Genomic DNA, 16,546 nt, shown 5'->3' on the forward strand with positions numbered 1-16,546 from the left:
TAAAGGGCCTCTCAATAGTGTACATGTAGGGCAACGTGCGTACCAATTGAGAGGTTTGGAGAGAAAAGAAATGAAAAAAAAGTTATTACGTTCGTTGCCAAACACGGAAAGAACAAAAGCCGTTCACGATGCTGAAGAGGATTTGTTAATGGATGGAAACTGGCAAGGAATTCGATCCTTGTCGGTTTATCAAAAAGCAAAGTCCGAAGCACTTTCTGAAGAGGATATGCATCCAAATCCTTTTATAGATTTGCTATTAAAATCTTTATCTGAATATACAGATGAAAAATATATACAATACCCTTCTGGAAGGACATTAGTGCATTTATATTCCAAACGGCAAATTAAAGTGCTTTTCAAGAAAGGTGCAAAACTAGACGCATATTTTGACGCAACAGGTTCCGTGGTTCGTCCCAACAAATGGGAAACGGAACAAAGGGTTTTATATTATGCTTTAATAGTGAATATTAATGGCCAAATAGTTCCAGTGGCGGAAATGATATCATCAAGGCATGATGCGGCCACCATTACAAGTTTTCTGGTACAATTTAAATACTTTGTAGAAGTGAAGTGTAGAAAATGTTGGCCCATATTTCGAGTAATTGTTTTAGATTGGAGTTTTGCACTACTTACATCTTTGTGTCAAGCTCTAAATTGTATGACATTCTTTACTTATTTAAAAATTTGTTTTACATTTGTAACAAACATTTACAGTGATAATAAATTTGAAAAAATAATAATAATTAAGTCTTGTTGTGCTCATTTTATAAAAATGGTGTCTAATAAAATTGAGAGTGTCATAAAAAACAAAACAGTCAAAAATACATTACTTAATGCAGTGGCAGTATTGTGCATTAGTACCTCTTTAGAAGAACTGACGTACAATTTTGAAAACGTGGCAATTCTGTTATTGTGCCCCATACACAACGACGAGGTGAAAAGCGCCCTTGAACACCTATATTCTGTAGAAGGTGAAGATCTCCACAATTATATCCTTAACCATCGCATGTTTATGGATGATTTTATCATAAAGCATTTTAATGAGGAACAAGTTCGTGGTGAATATGTTGAGTCTCCATTTTTTATTTATTTTTTTAAAATCTATGAAGAAATTTTAACAAAAGTTAGCAAAATCAATGTTGATCTCGATAAAGACGATTTAAAAAACCCATATAAATCAAGTGACTTGTGCCTATATCTTTTAAAAAGAATTATGCCGTTTGCCCCATTATGGAGCGATATTTTAAATATAGGACGATATAGTAACGCCAATGTGGAATGCTGGTTTAAAATATTAAAAAAGGAAGTTTTGGAAAATCAAACCAATATGAGAGTAGGGCGCTTTATTCACTTTTTAAAACAAAAGATTGACGCTCAATTAAAGAAGATTGAGTTTGATATCGGAGTTGTGCCCATGAAGGAGCGCTTAGAAGAACCTTTAGACACGACCACAGATCTTGACAATCCATCTGTTAAAGAAGAGTGGAGAAAAAGAAAGAACGAGAAAGGATACTTTTATGGCACGTATAAAAAGAAGATACGCACAGTAGAGAAAATTGTTGCAAACAGGGCAACCGTCGTGGATGCATCATTAAAAGCATTTCAACAAGAGCAGACAGACAATAGAACCTTAAAAAATGGATTAATTTTAAATGCTGAATATTATTTGAATAATAGCCGTAACAAAAAGGAATTTGTTTTCGGAAAATACAAAAAAAAACAAACTATAACCCTACACAGTTCGGATGTAGATTCTTTAATTTCAGTGTTAAACATCGTAGATAATATTCCCGATGGAGCAGCACGATGGCTAACAGATTATTGCATCGATGCCGCTGCTTGTGCCTTAACAAATAATATTAAATCAGTGTATTATATTGACACTGTTTCTACTTACATATTATTTAATCAAAAACCGCGCAATTTAAATAAATTTGACCCGTATAATAAAAACTTGGATGGTGTAAAGTACCTACATTCTGATGCCTTATAATGACCGACAAATTCATTGGATTTTAGTTTTATTAGACATAGATAAAAAAGTGTATATATCTTAAATCCCAGTGCAACGTATGCTGTGGAGCAAAACCATATTTTAGAAAAAGTGAAAGATTTTTTAAGTGTTAGAGATAGGTTAAATAAAGTTTATAAATTTAATATGCGTAAATGGAACATTGTAAATACACCGAAACTTCCACAACAACAAGATGGTGTAAACTGTGGTGTATATGTGATTTACTATATACAATTGTTAACACGTCAATGTGACATTAATAAAATAAGTAGCGATTTATATTTTGATTCTGAGAGTTATAGACTAAGCATTCAACGTCTTTTACTGATTACGTCGGAGAATATGTGTTATAGATGTGTAGCTTGTGGACTAGAAAGTGAGGATAATACTCGTATTCAGTGTAACTCATTTAAGCGGTGGCTGCATATTAAAAATTGTAGTAATACCAATATTGCATTGACAGACATTGATAGCAGTTTCAGTTTCAACTGTCAGTACTGCATGACTAATGATTTAAATCCATTTCGTTCAGCAATTTGTGAAAAAACTATTTCTTGGCAAGACATTGAATATCGTTTATTTATAAATCAATATATACCTGATTTAAAAATCATTTACAGTACAAGAGACGTTAATGAAGAGTGCGTTAGATACAGATCAAGTGCAGATCCGCTTTACTTCACAACATTTTTTCAATTACACGATGCTGTGACAATAGCCAACTTAATTCACTCTATATGCTCCAAATTGACGACAAGAAGTTCATATAGTGTTTGTCTTACTAGCTCAAATATGTTATTTAATTATTAATAAGACTTACGGAATTACGGAAGATCAAGGCGGCGTTGTAGCAAAATATTGTGAACTTCATGGAATTGAAAATCCACACAATTTAGACTATCCTATTCCTTATACGTTCGAAGAAGTTTACCTTCAGGTACAAACATTTTGAGTGACTTGAGAGACGCATTCATATTTTAGATTTTTTAGTTTTTAAAATATAGAATTCGAAAAACATCACCCATTAATGTTAACCCCTTAACAACCCTGTAGGTTTACGAAAATTCTTTGGTCTAAGTTGCTCTAATTATTTTTGTGTGTAAAATATTCTTAAAATCGTTTCAACCGGTTTTTGCGTAATCGTTATTTTATTATTGCATTATTTTTTATTTATTGTTGATCTTAAGATCAAACGAGCTTACCTAAGTGAAGTTCGATCTTGATTATATACAGCCCTTCGCCCGAAATGATCAAACTGTAGTACTTCCTACTTGCTACACGCTTACCACACTTAAAAGCAAGGAAAAAAAAAAAAGTCCCTATAATTGCTCCCCAACTGCAACCAGCTGGTAACAAAACGTCATTTTCTTTTTTAAAGCACAGACGAGTAAACTCTGGTCGCAACCAAAAATGATCAGGGTCTATTAAGAGGGAGGGCGGGAGTGATCATTTCGGGCGAAGGGCTGTATATAATCAAGATCGAACTTCACTTAGGTAAGCTCGTTTGATCTTAAGATTATATCACGCCCTTCGCCCTCTATGATCAAACTGTCGACGTTTAAAGCAGGTTGCGACACTACAATAGAGAGAAAAATATCGCTTTATTTTAAATCTATTAAAATAAGGACAGATTAATCATAGTAAAAACTAAAACAACATATTGTCTTAAGATGATAAATGAAACTACATTTTAAATATATAACTAATAAGACTAATCACTTTTCGAAAACACAGTTTCAGCAAAGATTCCTTTTGATTGCAGAGGTCGATTATAGAATAAGGCAAACATCTGCGAAGTCTCTGTCCAACCCGCAGTTCTTCTAATAATGTCTATACTTAAGCCCTTACGGTTGGCTGCAGAATGCAGATGTACTCGCATGCCGTGTAGAGTAAGCTGAATAATTTTTATCGACCCCGCATTCCAGTAAGGTGTCCTTTAACCACCTGCTTATAGTTTGAACGGAAACAGAATGAAACGGTTTTTTAAAAGAAATAAACAAACTTCCTGTAGTTGGAGATGCGCGATATTCTCTAGTCCTACTTAAATATGAGTCAAGACAACTTGCTACGCACAACTGAGGTTTATCTTTGAAATAAGGAACAAAAAGAACAGGTTGAGTGCGTTGCCGACCCGAAGTTTTAATTCGATCCGAGATTTTTATTTCAAAAGCGTTAGATTTTTTAATAATATTGTCAATCTTGATCAAAGAAAGGGTTTGAATGCGATGACCAGTTGACAAGGCCAAAAGCATTACATTTCTGGGAAAAAATTCTGAAATTTAATTTTTATTTTTGGTCAACGATCTTCAAATACTTCGGGATACGGAACATTCCAAACCGGCGATTCCAAGCCGGCAATGCACGAACCGGCGACGTGCCAAGCCGGCGCTCGGTCATGCCGGCGTGTGTCAAGGCGGCATATGAGCGCTTGTTCAGTCGATGCGATCTGCAAATTATGTAACATCCACATTTTGAATGCATGGATGGCCATAATATGAACATGTCGATGGAATTCTCAGATTATTTTAGGTGGGGTACTGGAGGGTTTGTTAGCACTTTAACTATGATTTTCAAAGTGGTCAAACAAGAGAAATCAGATTAACTAAGTACATATAACTGTTCTGTCGGCATTGGCATTGATCGTAACTTTTAATAGATAGGTACTATGCGTTTTATTAATCCAATCCACACAAAGGAATGCATCCGGTTGAACGAGCGCCGGCAAGGCATAGCGCCGGTTTAACTGAACGCCGGTTTGGCATAGCGCCGGCTAGTCGTCGCCGGTTTGGCCATTGCCGGTTAGGGAATCGCCGGTTCATAGTGTACCATTCGGGATACATTTTTGTTTCACGAATATTTTAATTACATTTTTCATACCACCATGGACTTTATTATATTAACACCTTACTTGATTATCGGCCGGTCGTGCTGATGCAAGTTATGAAGCACTAAGAGGCACTAACGAAGCACTAACGATTAGTACCTGTCCGGTCGTTAGTGCTTTCAACGAGGGTAGGAAGTCAGCACTACATAAGGAGGGGTCGTTTTCTCGGAAACGGCCGGTCGTGCTGATGCAAGTTATGAAGCACTAAGAGGCACTAACGAAGCACTAACGATCGGTACTTGTCCGGTCGTTAGTGCTCTCAACGAGGGTAGGAAGTCAGCACTACATAAGGGAGGGTCGTTTTCTCGGAAATGGCCGGTCGTGCTGATAGCAAGTTATGAAGCACTAAGAGGCACTAACGAAGCACTAACGATCGGTACTTGTCCGGTCGTTAGTGCTCTCAACGAGGGTAGGAAGACAGCACTACATAAGGGAGGGTCGTTTTCTCGGAAACGGCCGGTCGTGCTGATGCAAGTTATGAAGCACTAAGAGGCACTAACGAAGCACTAACGATCAGTACTTGTCCGGTCGTTAGTGCTTTTAACGAGGGTAGGAAGTCAGCACTACATAAGGGGGGGTCGTTTTCTCGGAAACGGCCGGTCGTGCTGATGCAAGTTATGAAGCACTAAGAGGCACTAACGAAGCACTAACAATGTGATCATGTACCGTCGTTAGTGCTTTCAATGACCGTGCTAACTTCACGGACCTCGATTTAGCACACTAGTTACAAAATTCGCAAATGTTACTTTTAGGCAAAACTAATATTTGCGAATGGAAATATTTAAAATGCATCACTGACTTTCCCAAAGAGTTCTCTTCTTAACCTCGTCAACAATATTCTTCGTAAGCATAAAATACTACCAAAGCAAAAAATTGTGCACACGTGCATATGCACAGCCACACAAACATATATAGCAAGTTTCGCAAAATCGTTCATTAGAGTGTCAATGTCCAATTGTTACATTAATTCTGAAGCACAGAACAGAGACCTGACTTCTGTGTAATTTTACACGAAATTTAATGTTAGCGTAATATGAGATGTTTATGGAATTATGAATCTGGTATCTCTAAACATCGTATAGTGTCAGAAATATCAATACGAACATTTGTCAATTTAAGCGCCATGTCATTACGATTAGCAAATCAAATGCAATACAATTCGAATTTTAACCATTGTTAAAGCAAAAAATATTTAAAACCGGCGGCGCGGCGCCTGATATATCCGTTGCACCATGAACACGACCTTGCCCTTAAGGACGGCTCCCTGAGTTCACTTTCCATTACAATTTCCACCGATCTACCACAACAAGCTCGAAGTAAGATAAATTTGTAAGATGGGATACGCACGTAAACAAAAATTAAAAAAATTTAAAATGAAACTATGATATTTGATCCATACAAGAAACAATGGGTCTTTATACAACTGTGAGTGGTATTTAATCATAACATGAAATTGGGTCTGCTACACATTGTAGTGTTAGTTAAATATGGGGTTGGTACTGGTGACTGTCAACGAGAACAGTTGATAACTTCGTGCGAGTCTTAAGTGTAATGTCGTTGTCTGTCATGTGTAGGAAATGACTCTTATAATAATAATCATAATTGCTGTATGCATTTATTATTAAAGTCCATTTTAATAAATTCCTGCAGTTGTTAATGTAACCGATCGATCCCTTATATGACACAACATATCTGGCGACGAGGCTTTGAACCTGAAGCGTGAACATAAAGCGTCGTTTGTGACCGTGAAACCTAAAACAAAATGGCTCTTATTGGTACAATCCTTCTCTTATATATATGGTACAATCGAACCGTTTGCACCTGGAACTTCGGATATCGAAGCATACATAGAAAGAATGGATCTGCTATTTATCTGTAATATAGTCGAAGAAGATAAAAAGGTTCCGTTGTTTCTAACTTTAATAGGAACGGAAACATACTCGATTTTAAAAGACCTGGTATCACCAGATAACCCCAAGAGTAAAAGCTACAGTCAGTTAAAGGAAGCGCTAACTACACATTTTAGTGCAAAAAAGATTGTCATAGCAGAGAGGTTTCGTTTCTATCGGTGTAGTCAGGGGGTGAATGGGTCTGTGGGGGAATTTGTCCGAAAGTTGAAGAAACTTGCACGGGATTGCCAATTTGGAACATTTTTAAGTGAAGCTTTGCGTGACCGATTTGTATGCGGGTTATTAAAGGAGAACATTCAAACGAAATTGTTGTCGGAGAGTGACCTTACGTTCGAGAAAGCATGCAGTACAGCACTCTCCATGGAAACTGCATCTGAGCAAACAAAAAGTCTACAACCAGCTGATGTCAACAAAGTTATGAAAAAACAGCAGTTCAAAACGTCAAAAGTTTATCCAACTCACGAAAGTCAAGGTGATCGTGAGAACTTCAAGTTCAGCAAAAAGGAAAACTACAAGCCATGCTTTCGTTGTAATCGAAAACATAACCCAAGTACGTGTCCGGCAGCTAATTGGGATTGCTTCCTATGTCATAGGAAGCTAGCCCAAGTAACACGAGAAATACTTTTATGCCACCATAGCCAAAAATTAGCTGTGAAAACGTTTTCGCAGTACCTTAATCGCTGAATATTGGCAAGCTGCAATGTAGCTTTACTATTTGGCTGTAGCAGCGCTACTAAAGTTCCAACTGTTGGAAAATAAGCTTGGAATTCCATTTGGCAGTTATTTGGTCATCACATCGCTTAGAAAGCAACAGATTTTGCCATGTGACAGTCATTTAAGTGCGCTGCATTTTAGCTTAAATTTTAGGTGGGACAGCGCTACCTTAACCTCATAAGAAAGCGAATTCGCTTGAAATTCTGTTTGGTTGAGATTTGGCAGTTAGGTTAGTCATTTCAGCCGCGAATTCTGGCATTCTGGATTAAAAAAGCAGCTGATTTGTGTTTATAAGTATATAAGCGATTCTTATAGGTGTTATTATTAGTTATGGGGAAGTTCAAACTCTCAAGTGCTAATTTTCAAAAATTGAAAAATTTCAAATTAAGTGGAACCTATTATAGACACATTAAAAAGTCGGTGAAGTCGGACTTTACAACTATCAATGCTACGAAAGAGTACGAAATAAACATTTAAGACATTTAACATTTAAGTGAAACCAATGATATACAAATCCCTAATCAGGTGTGTGATTTTACATTTAAACCAATATTCTACTTTAAACCTTTACCTATACACTTACAGAAACTGCCTCTTTCCTTATTACCAGTTGATGAAACAATCGATTCATCAAACAGTGACGATCAAGAATGCGTTGAAGAAAGTTATTTACGAAATAACAGTGACTCGCAAGATGAAGATGTAATAACTTACAATTTCAATGAAAAGTTACGACAATGGGCCATTTCATTTAATATCTCTCATGTTGCCATTACAGCATTGTTAACGATGTTACATGTACTTAAATTACCTAACCTACCAAAATCATCAAGAACACTTTTACAAACCCCCAGAGAAACAACAATTGCGAAAATGGGCAATGGCCATTATTGGCATAATATGGACTCGAAAAGGGAATTGTTAACTTACTACCTAAGATTGATAGTGCAACTAATTTAGAATTAAGTTTCAATATTGATGGGTTACCAATATACAACAGTACAAAAATGGAATTTTGGCCCATTTTGTGTTTAATAAACAATATGCGAAACTTGCATCCATTCGTAGTGGGCATTTATTGTGGTACCACCAAACCACCCAGTGTTCAGGGTTATTTAACACCATTTGTAGAAGAAATAAAACCTCTTTTAAAGAATGGGATTTTCATTAATGGAATAAAATGCAGTTTAAAGGTGAGATGCTTCATTTGCGACACTCCAGCTCGTTCATTTGCAAAAGGTAAGGATACTAAGGTATAGGAAATAGCAGAATTTAAATTTTAATTGCAGGTGTTGTGAATTTCAATGCATATAACAGATGCACAAGATGTACGGTCATTGGAGAATACAATCATGAATCTCATCGTATGAGTTTTCCGCGCATTGATTTGAACGTAATTTGGCTCAAACACTTAAATTATGATTAAAAACACTACTATTAATAAACAAAAACAACGCTTCGCTTAACACTCGCGAGTTCAGAACTATTCGTCATGTTACAGATTAGCGCAGATGGATATTTCGATGCACGCAATTTGGTATGTTTCTATAGACGGTAAAGGCAGGAGTTCGAATCCGACCACCTCCAGAGAATCGCTACTAAAAAAAGTATGTGTAGGTGAAAACGATGGCGGTATGAAACGCGCTAATAAAAAAAATGTGTATGGTAGGAACAAATAGGATCCGCAGAAACACCAATAATGAATTAATTTTATTTTTTTTTCCTTTTTAATAAAAACAGATTTAGGCTGCAGTTTGGTCACAGTGTTGGCTGTCGTGACGTTATGACAGCGCATAATTTTAACTGACGTTAACGTTAACGATGCGCTTTTGCTGCTCGACATTCTAACCACCACTGCCAATCCAAATGGCTGAGGTGACGTCTTAGCAGCTTGATTATGACTCGCCATTTTGGCAGTAGGTACGTCTTCACATCGCTGCTACATTTCTTTCGCAGAAACTGCGCCAAACTATTTGGCTGCGAGTATAGCTGCAAATACGTACTGATGGCCATTATACAGCACGTTGTGTTACTTGGGAGGGGCACACCTCAACAGTATGCCGTGCAAAGAAGAGCAGGTGGGTCAGTCAAGTCGAAGAGATGGAGTCCGAACATCAAGGGGGGCGTGGACGTGCTAGAATTAAACCAAGTTACAGCTGTAGGAGAAGAAAACGGCGACCTGCAAGGGGTTCATTCCTTAACGGCGGAAATGAATACAGTTCGCAGTCTCGCAATCAGTCACGTATCAAACAAAAAGTCGGTACCTGTCCTATGTAAAGTCTATGTAAATAATAATCCAATAGTTATGGAAATAGACACAGGGGCAGCTGTAAGTATTTGTTGTCAACAATACTTTAGTTGTAATTTTAGCTCGGAGCGAATAAGAGGTACAGACATTAAAATGCAAGATGTCGGGAAACGAGATCAAGAGTGTAGGACAAATGAATGTAAGAGTGTCGTTGAGTGCTACTGGTCCAAGTCATATGTTGTCGTTGATTGTATCTAGAACGAAAAATAGTTCCTTCCCGCTCATGGGTCGGAATTGGCTTGATGTAATATTACCGTCATGGCGAAGTGCCTTTAGTCCTTATTCAAGGAACTTTGACACCAGTATATGTTCTATTACGGGGAACGATATTGTCTCAGATTTAAAAAAGCAATTTCCCAAAGTCTTTTCCGAAAACAAAGTCAATGGCATAACTGGTATCAAGGCTCGTTTAGTTCTAAAAGATGATGCGAGTATGGTTTATCACAAAGCATATACAGTGCCATACAAAATGAAAGAGTTGATAGAAAGTAAGTTAAAGACCATGATTAAAGATGGTATTCTAATTCCGGTAACACACGCAGATATTGCTAGTCCCATAGTGTGTGTTCCAAAACAAAATGGTGGTATTCGAATATGTGTAGATTTTAAGAAAACCCTTAACCCTGTCCTGAGAACCGATTACTACCCTCTCCCTACCTTGGATGAAATCTGTCATAATATCAAGAATGGTAAAGTTTTCACAATTCTAGATCTGTCGGAGGCGTATTTGCAATTACCTGTCGAAGAGCAAAGTCAAGAGCTCTTAACTATCAACACCCATATGGGCTTAATGAGATTCACTAGACTTCCATATGGCGTCTCAAGTGCTCCTGCAATTTTTCAGTCTACCATGGAAAGGGTCCTAGAAGGTCTTAAGGTAGGAATTTATATTGATCCCAGTCAACATTGTAACGTAACCGATTCATAAATATAATAGTTAACTAGGTGGTTCGTTATGTATCTAGTAACTTAAATGTTACATGCAAGTAACACAAAACGCCTAGCACTGTTATGTAACGGTGTAACGTAACGAATACGTCACGCTATGTAACATACATGTATATATATGTTACATGAACGTAATAAGTAACACAACGGAATGTCACAACAAATAACCCAGTTATGTATCGTATATAGGTACAAACATACATTACATTAGAGTAATATGTAATGCAACTGAAGGTTTAAGCAAATATGTAACATATATGTAACATTACGTTGCATGGGGGTTGTATGTAACGCAACTGAAGGTTACAGTAAATATGGTAGTTACGCAACAAATATGTATATGTTAGTATACATGAGAGCCTTATGTAACGCAAACGAAGGCTACAGTAATGTAAAAATAACTAACTGCAGCAGTGAAAAAATAAAGATATATTCTTATAAAATAAAACAAAATAACAATTCCTAAAAATGTAGAATATTATCACAATAGATACATTTCAAATATTCATTAATAATATATAATAAAATTATTGATTTTGGAGAGGTTTTTCTCTTGACTGTCTCAGCGTGCTTAAGCGTAACCACTCACCCACCTTCAATTCAATGGTACTTTCGCTAGTGTCGGGGAAAGTTTGCCGAACGGCATCTGGATAAAAGAAAGTTCTATAAGGCAAACTGCGTTCCCACCAAAACAGTTTTCATTATGTAAAAATAGTGCATCAATTCCAAATGCTTGAACGGAAAATGATTCGTTTTCCCAAGAAGGGAACAGCTAATCCCCAAACAAAAAAAGGTGGAATATAAATTTATACTTACACAAACACTGAACCAAAACAACACCGACTTATTTCAATATAGCGTCAAAAAGAACTTTATCTTTCGCTTGAAGTTGACTGTTGAGGTCGAGGTTGAGGTTATGTGTCCCGTAGCCGTTAACCTTTACTTTTCACTAGAGGTATATGCGTACTTCTTTTCAGATATACTTCACCTAACGAAATAGGTAATATGAATTAATTGTATTAGAAAATAACGGTTTAACATCAAAAAGAAACAAGTTTTTACCTCTTCTCACAAAAAACCGTAGATAAACACCACAAAAATTCCGTTCATCAACAGCGTGTCACATAGGAGATAGAAATGGCGTCTCACGACTCTCACGACAGTACGAGACTGCGCAAAAGATGGTGTACCTATTTTATGGATAAGAAAAAAAATTTTGTATTAACAACCTTGATGTACCTTCATATGCCATTATAGCTCATCATTAGAATGGCCACTTTGAGACTTTGACTTCCCTAAGACCCTAACAGTGCTTCAAGCGGTTTGGGCCAATTTCAACCACTATGTTACATATCATTTCGGTTACAATTGTAACATAACTTTGATACCTTCTAGAACCCTGTCAGTTATATAAGTGATTATTACGTGTTTGGTATAGAACATTCCAACTTCTATGTTACATATCATTTCGATTACAATTGTAACATAACTTTGTTACCTTCTAGAGCCCTTTCAGTTATGTAAGTGATTTTTACGTGTTTGGTATAGAACATTCCAACTTCTATGTTACATATCATTTCGATTACAATTGTAACATAACTTTGTTACCTTCTAGAGCCCTTTTAGTTATGTAAGTGATTATTACGTGCGTGCAGGTTTTGTGGCGAGGTAGAGGAAACTACCGAGCATGTAGTCTGTTACTGTGACGCTCTGATCAGGGACAGACATAAACTCCTCGGTGACAGTTACTTGGAACCGAGGGAGGTGAGGAAACTAAGGCTAAACAGGGTCTTATCCTTCATTGAAGGGAACGGACTCTAAGCTTTGGTTGTTTAGAGAGGGGGTTAGCACAATGGGCCTTTGATGAGCCTAAGTGCTGCCTGTAAAGGCTCCCCTGATAGAATAGAATAGAATTACGTGTTTGGTATAGAACATTCCAACTTCTATGTTACATATCATTTCGATTACAATTGTAACATAACTTTGTTACCTTCTAGAGCCCTTTCAGTTATGTGTAAGTGATTTTTACGTGTTTGGTATAGAACATTCCAACTTCTATGTTACATATCATTTCGATTACAATTGTAACATAACTTTGTTACCTTCTAGAGCCCTCTCAGTTATGTAAGTGATTATTACGTGTTTGGTATAGAACATTCCAACCTCTATGTTACATATCATTTCAGTTACAATTGTTACATATCTTTGTTACCTTTTAGAGCCCTTTCAGTTACATATCATTTCAGTTACAACTGTAACATATCAATGTTACTTAGTAGAGCTCTTTCAGTTATGTAACCGAGAGTTACGTGTTGACTGGGNTATACGTTCATACCACTTCTTATATTAGTATCTAATATTAATTTAAGTATGAACTTGTTACAAATTTTTTTCCACCCTCTACGAATTTTTTTATGTTTTTACTAGTGTAGGGTGGATTAACCCCTTAAACTCTAAATATTTGCAAAGCTATACGTTCATACCACTTCTTATATTAGTATCTAATATTAATTTAAGTATGAACTTGTTACAAATTTTTTTCCACCCTCTACGAATTTTTTTATGTTTTTACTAGTGTAGGGTGGATTAACCCCTTAAACTCTAAATATTTGCAAAGCTATACGTTCATACCACTTCTTATATTAGTATCTAATATTAATTTAAGTATGAACTTGTTACAAATTTTTTTCCACCCTCTACGAATTTTTTTATGTTTTTACTAGTGTAGGGTGGATTAACCCCTTAAACTCTAAATATTTGCAAAGCTATACGTTCATACCACTTCTTATATTAGTATCTAATATTAATTTAAGTATGAACTTGTTACAAATTTTTTTCCACCCTCTACGAATTTTTTTATGTTTTTACTAGTGTAGGGTGGATTAACCCCTTAAACTCTAAATATTTGCAAAGCTATACGTTCATACCACTTCTTATATTAGTATCTAATATTAATTTAAGTATGAACTTGTTACAAATTTTTTTCCACCCTCTACGAATTTTTTTATGTTTTTACTAGTGTAGGGTGGATTAACCCCTTAAACTCTAAATATTTGCAAAGCTATACGTTCATACCACTTCTTATATTAGTATCTAATATTAATTTAAGTATGAACTTGTTACAAATTTTTTTCCACCCTCTACGAATTTTTTTATGTTTTTACTAGTGTAGGGTGGATTAACCCCTTAAACTCTAAATATTTGCAAAGCTATACGTTCATACCACTTCTTATATTAGTATCTAATATTAATTTAAGTATGAACTTGTTACAAATTTTTTTCCACCCTCTACGAATTTTTTTATGTTTTTACTAGTGTAGGGTGGATTAACCCCTTAAACTCTAAATATTTGCAAAGCTATACGTTCATACCACTTCTTATATTAGTATCTAATATTAATTTAAGTATGAACTTGTTACAAATTTTTTTCCACCCTCTACGAATTTTTTTATGTTTTTACTAGTGTAGGGTGGATTAACCCCTTAAACTCTAAATATTTGCAAAGCTATACGTTCATACCACTTCTTATATTAGTATCTAATATTAATTTAAGTATGAACTTGTTACAAATTTTTTTCCACCCTCTACGAATTTTTTTATGTTTTTACTAGTGTAGGGTGGATTAACCCCTTAAACTCTAAATATTTGCAAAGCTATACGTTCATACCACTTCTTATATTAGTATCTAATATTAATTTAAGTATGAACTTGTTACAAATTTTTTTCCACCCTCTACGAATTTTTTTATGTTTTTACTAGTGTAGGGTGGATTAACCCCTTAAACTCTAAATATTTGCAAAGCTATACGTTCATACCACTTCTTATATTAGTATCTAATATTAATTTAAGTATGAACTTGTTACAAATTTTTTTCCACCCTCTACGAATTTTTTTATGTTTTTACTAGTGTAGGGTGGATTAACCCCTTAAACTCTAAATATTTGCAAAGCTATACGTTCATACCACTTCTTATATTAGTATCTAATATTAATTTAAGTATGAACTTGTTACAAATTTTTTTCCACCCTCTACGAATTTTTTTATGTTTTTACTAGTGTAGGGTGGATTAACCCCTTAAACTCTAAATATTTGCAAAGCTATACGTTCATACCACTTCTTATATTAGTATCTAATATTAATTTAAGTATGAACTTGTTACAAATTTTTTTCCACCCTCTACGAATTTTTTTATGTTTTTACTAGTGTAGGGTGGATTAACCCCTTAAACTCTAAATATTTGCAAAGCTATACGTTCATACCACTTCTTATATTAGTATCTAATATTAATTTAAGTATGAACTTGTTACAAATTTTTTTCCACCCTCTACGAATTTTTTTATGTTTTTACTAGTGTAGGGTGGATTAACCCCTTAAACTCTAAATATTTGCAAAGCTATACGTTCATACCACTTCTTATATTAGTATCTAATATTAATTTAAGTATGAACTTGTTACAAATTTTTTTCCACCCTCTACGAATTTTTTTATGTTTTTACTAGTGTAGGGTGGATTAACCCCTTAAACTCTAAATATTTGCAAAGCTATACGTTCATACCACTTCTTATATTAGTATCTAATATTAATTTAAGTATGAACTTGTTACAAATTTTTTTCCACCCTCTACGAATTTTTTTATGTTTTTACTAGTGTAGGGTGGATTAACCCCTTAAACTCTAAATATTTGCAAAGCTATACGTTCATACCACTTCTTATATTAGTATCTAATATTAATTTAAGTATGAACTTGTTACAAATTTTTTTCCACCCTCTACGAATTTTTTTATGTTTTTACTAGTGTAGGGTGGATTAACCCCTTAAACTCTAAATATTTGCAAAGCTATACGTTCATACCACTTCTTATATTAGTATCTAATATTAATTTAAGTATGAACTTGTTACAAATTTTTTTCCACCCTCTACGAATTTTTTTATGTTTTTACTAGTGTAGGGTGGATTAACCCCTTAAACTCTAAATATTTGCAAAGCTATACGTTCATACCACTTCTTATATTAGTATCTAATATTAATTTAAGTATGAACTTGTTACAAATTTTTTTCCACCCTCTACGAATTTTTTTATGTTTTTACTAGTGTAGGGTGGATTAACCCCTTAAACTCTAAATATTTGCAAAGCTATACGTTCATACCACTTCTTATATTAGTATCTAATATTAATTTAAGTATGAACTTGTTACAAATTTTTTTCCACCCTCTACGAATTTTTTTATGTTTTTACTAGTGTAGGGTGGATTAACCCCTTAAACTCTAAATATTTGCAAAGCTATACGTTCATACCACTTCTTATATTAGTATCTAATATTAATTTAAGTATGAACTTGTTACAAATTTTTTTCCACCCTCTACGAATTTTTTTATGTTTTTACTAGTGTAGGGTGGATTAACCCCTTAAACTCTAAATATTTGCAAAGCTATACGTTCATACCACTTCTTATATTAGTATCTAATATTAATTTAAGTATGAACTTGTTACAAATTTTTTTCCACCCTCTACGAATTTTTTTATGTTTTTACTAGTGTAGGGTGGATTAACCCCTTAAACTCTAAATATTTGCAAAGCTATACGTTCATACCACTTCTTATATTAGTATCTAATATTAATTTAAGTATGAACTTGTTACAAATTTTTTTCCACCCTCTACGAATTTTTTTATGTTTTTACTAGTGTAGGGTGGATTAACCCCTTAAACTCTAAATATTTGCAAAGCTATACGTTCATAGCACTTCTTATATTAGTATCTAATATTAAT

At 34.9% G+C, this 16,546-nt stretch overlaps 2 long non-coding RNA genes across 2 annotated transcripts; one reads left to right on the forward strand and one right to left on the reverse strand.

Moving 5' to 3' along the window:
* The first annotated feature begins 8,009 nt into the window (after nucleotides 1-8,009).
* LOC116159154 lies at nucleotides 8,010-9,129 on the forward strand. Its single transcript, XR_004142894.1, has 3 exons — nucleotides 8,010-8,047; nucleotides 8,108-8,761; nucleotides 8,812-9,129. It is a non-coding gene; the product is annotated as an uncharacterized LOC116159154 (long non-coding RNA).
* Nucleotides 9,130-11,192: 2,063 nt separating this feature from the next.
* On the reverse strand, nucleotides 11,193-12,419 carry LOC116160648. Its single transcript, XR_004143272.1, has 2 exons — nucleotides 11,595-12,419; nucleotides 11,193-11,424 (listed from the first exon to the last, which is right to left on the reverse strand). It is a non-coding gene; the product is annotated as an uncharacterized LOC116160648 (long non-coding RNA).
* Nucleotides 12,420-16,546: the final 4,127 nt, after the last annotated feature.

The sequence above is a fragment of the Photinus pyralis genome, unplaced genomic scaffold (genome assembly GCF_008802855.1).
Source record: "Photinus pyralis isolate 1611_PpyrPB1 unplaced genomic scaffold, Ppyr1.3 Ppyr1.4_LG1, whole genome shotgun sequence".
NCBI lineage: Eukaryota > Metazoa > Arthropoda > Insecta > Coleoptera > Lampyridae > Photinus > Photinus pyralis.